We start from the raw sequence: 4,099 nt of genomic DNA, 5'->3' as shown, positions 1-4,099 counted from the left end.
AAGCTGACTGACACAGTGTAAGTACTATGAACTATAAACACAATCTGTTGGTTCAACATTAATAGAACACTTATAAAGATGAGATTGCCCCAAAATTCAGGCTCTTGGTTACACGGATTATTAGAGAGAAGGATAACCATACGCTATGCCTGCTTTATCTCACAGCAAGTTTTTCCTTTACATTATTCTAACAGAACCACCCTTTTGCTTACATGCCTTGAGTATTTATGAGTCAGCAAGTGACTAAATTAACTTAATTAAACTGAGCAAGATGCAATGTGAAATTTTAACTCAAGTAACAGAATCAAATTTTTTAAAATACTGAAATCCTAATTTTACGGCAAAATTTCTAGCAAATATAGTATGTGATGCAGTGTTGTGTCTCCACGGAGAAAGTTGTTTTTTTTTTCTCCTCTAGGATTAGGAAAAAGAAGTGATCAAAGAGACTGAAAAAGAAAAGGCAAAATATCCAAATATCTGAGTTCTAAGATTCTTATTCTCTCTCTAAACAACAAATACAGGGCCCTGCCTATTTCACACCTAAAGAGGATACCTTACCCATTTAATTTTTAAAGGACTCAGGCTGGGTTCCACTTATTTGCAGTTTTTTTTTAACATAACGTACATGGGTCATTCATTCAAGAAATATTAAAGGAGGCCGGGCGCGGTGGCTCATGCCTGTAATCCCAGCTCTCAGGGAGGCAGAGGCGGGAGGATAGCTTGAGCCCGTTTCGAGACCTGCCTGGGTAATACAGCGAGACCCCGTTCTCCACAAAAGGAAAAAAAAAAAGACAAAAAAAAAAAAAGAAATATTAAAGGAACACCAACTAAGTTGCAAAGAATTGCACTGAAGACAAAAACAAGACAGAATTAGACCTTGAAATCCTTGAAGTTTAATAGAAGGGATATCACCTTATTTATTCTAGGTGGGTTTTTTTCCTTTGCTTAGTAAGAGAAGACAAACATAGAATATTATTAAACACAGACTAAAAAATCAGCAGCAATGTTGGAAGCCTGAAAATGTTTTTAAAATACCTATCTGTGAAATTTACTTCCTAAAACAAAAAGATCACGAAACCCAATCATGCATCTTCCTGAAGGCATTTCAGTAAAGCAAGTGTATGTGACTTCAAAAGTGGCAATACACTGGTAAGCAATTTTCAGAATGCTCATCTCTGGGATATGAAAGAAACCACATGCTAACTTAAAGTCAGCCACTGATTATTACGAATAGGCACAATAAATGAATGATCCATGACCAATTACATCATGGCATACATTTTTCTTACCTTTATAATCATCATATGATAAATACTTAAGCACAAGACAGCACTATTTTTTAAAAATACCAAAAAGAAACTTGTTCAGGAAAAAAGTACATATAAAGTTCACTCTATTTGTAAACTTTCCGTTTACCCTAAACAAAACAAACAAATCAGTGAGTATAATTATTAAAATGTAATTTAAAAGTCATATTCAAGCTTATCGATAAACACCACAAGCAAAATCTACTTAGCATGTTATCAACACTGACCATATTTATGTGATAATACTATCTTTTTTAAACAGTCAAGTGGCTAAAAAAACCCAAACTACTGTCAACAGAAATTCAACAATGTTGTTAATAGAATTAATTCAACAAGATTCTCTAATCCTCAATATTTGTCAGCATCTTGATACCAGTTTTAAAATGAGGTGGAGAATCCCTTGTGGACTACATAGCATGCCTAATACTGAACCTATAAAACTGTAAATGCTTCTTGAATAGCTAATGCTATAAAGCAGCTTTATACAGCTTTTCATAGTCTAGGAATGTTGGAAAGTTGATCAGCACTGCCTGTTTTTTGTTTTTTTTTTAAGGTATTTACAGGCCACAAGTTGTTAATGTTAATACAAAACAGAGTTTTGCTCCTATTTCTTGGTATAAGAACAAAAACTGGACGAGCGCAGTGGCTCATGCCTGTAATCCCAACACTTTGGGAGGCCTAGGCAAGCGGATCACGAGGTCAGGAAATCGAGACCAGCCTGGCCAACATGGTGAAATCCCATCTCTACTAAAATACAAAAAGTTTGCCAGGCGTGGTGGAGCGCGCCTGTAGTCCCCGCTACCTGGGAGGCTGAGGCAGGAGAATAGCTTGAACCCAGGAGGCGGAGGTTGCAGTGAGCCGAGGTCGCGCCACTACACTCCAGCCTGGCGACAGAGCAAGACCCTGTCTCAAAAAAAAAAAAAGAACAAAAACCAGCTCCTTTGGAAAAGAAAGCAGGGCTTTATATTGAGACATTTAAGCCCGTAAAAACATTTCAAGAATCTGTCTTAACATCTACTAAGGTGACTATCATTGTGACTACGTGACAAAGATCTACTGCACCCATTCTAAAACATCGGGAATGTTTTCAGCAATAACTAAACGTCTAATTTCAAAGAGGAAGCCGTAAATTAGTGCTTTCAAGAGAAAAGAGCATCACTGTGCTGTTGGAAGTTAGTAACTAATATAAAAGCGACCCTTCGCGGTTATAGCAGGAAACTATTTTTGATTAAATAAGAGCTTGAGATTATCCACCATAAGGCACTTCAGGATCTACTTCAGAAACTATTTTTGATTAAATAAGAGCTTGAGATTATCCACCATAAGGCACTTCAGGATAACTTTGTCATCACATTTACATGAAACTAATGTTTCGAGGGAAAACTTTTCTAAAAGGTACCAACTCTAAACCAAAAGGCCCACAGGCCTTCCAGAGGACGCCAGGCTCTAGAATAAATAAGAAATAACATCCCCAACAATATCACTCTAACCTAACAAATTTTAAGGAAAGTTGCCTCCCAATGTCATGGCCATCGGGGTTTTTACCTGTGAGAGTTTCGGGGTGGGGGGCGTGAACGGGTTCGGGAGAGAACCAGTCAAAAAAGCGAAGGACTAAAAACTCTAGGCTGGTGACTTCGCTAACGACACAGACCAAAAGACGGGATCGACAGGAGCCCCCGAAAAGTCCCCCGCCGGACAGGACTCCTCAGGTAGGGGGACTGTCACCTAAGCTAAGTTGTCGGGGACAACAGCAAAGACCTAAGACCTCAGGTAGGCAGGCTCACGGAGGGTTGCGCTGCGGGTTCTCCCTGCGGGCCTCCCGAGTCCCTCACCGGCCCGGCCCTGGAAAATCCGGGGTCCCCAGAGCACCGCCAGAGTGAAAACTCACCTGCGGCGGCCCAAGCTCCTCGGGAAACCGCCCAACGCCAGGCACAGGGTATTGGCCGAATGGAGGTCCTGGAAGCGAGGAAGGAGGGCCTGACCCAGTCCAGCCCACCTTGCTCTCCGCTCACGGCCCCAGTACTGCCCAGTTCAGAAGTCACCACCACCTGCCGGCGCGGCTTCTGTTCGCCAAGAATTTGAAGACAAACCCGCCAGGGTCACTTCCGGTGCCGGGGACGACCTCGGCGACTCCGGCGCACGCAGGGCGACACCCCGGGAGCGAGGGCGCTGGGCGGGAACGGCGGAAGAGGGTGTGGCCGGGCGCGGGGGCGCGCGTGCGCAGTCTGGCACCTCCTCCCGGGGGACGCGGCGGCGACCAGGGATAGTATAGACCTTGGTATAGATGGTATTATAATGCTACATCGCGCGCCTCTGTACCTTATTCAGGTGCTTGCCCACTTTCCCTCCCATTTGATTTTCACCACACTCACACACACACCGAGGTCAGGTGTCTATTTTAGAGGTGAATGTCCAGGATCAAGCAATTCGTTTATGACAAATCCTGTTTTAGAACCTAGTATTCAGAATTCCCCAGCTGGGCTCCGTGTCATGACATAACAATAGGGAGGGGGTAAACAAAGATTCTCGGACACACTGCTAGTGGGATTTTATTGATTTTTTTTGTCACCGTTTTAATACGACGAGACGAGGAAAATTATGCTATTTCATGATTTACAGGTATGTACTTCACAGGGCTTCCTCCAGTCTCAATCATCCTCTGCCATCACTTGAGGCAGAATAGGGCACTTATCACACATTCCTTTAAAAATGCAAGGTAATTAAGTTTCTAACATTAAAACATCCCAACTGGGCACAGCGGCTCATCCCTGTAGTCCCAGCACTTTGGGAGG

General features: G+C 42.7%; 1 protein-coding gene across 1 annotated transcript in view; it reads right to left on the bottom strand.

Annotated features, from left to right (window-relative positions):
• The window catches only part of KATNA1 (katanin catalytic subunit A1), a 67,742-nt gene extending 64,086 nt beyond the window's left edge, over positions 1 to 3,656 (bottom strand). Inside the window, exon 1 of the mRNA XM_017883646.1 lies at positions 3,196 to 3,656. The gene's annotated coding sequence lies outside the window, so the exon portion shown is untranslated. The remainder of the gene's footprint in view (positions 1 to 3,195) is intronic.
• Between the last annotated feature and the right edge of the window lie 443 nt (positions 3,657 to 4,099).

This window comes from Rhinopithecus bieti, unplaced genomic scaffold, assembly GCF_001698545.2.
Source record: "Rhinopithecus bieti isolate Rb0 unplaced genomic scaffold, ASM169854v2 scaffold_13747, whole genome shotgun sequence".
NCBI lineage: Eukaryota > Metazoa > Chordata > Mammalia > Primates > Cercopithecidae > Rhinopithecus > Rhinopithecus bieti.
This window is presented reverse-complemented; position numbering and strand designations above follow the sequence as displayed.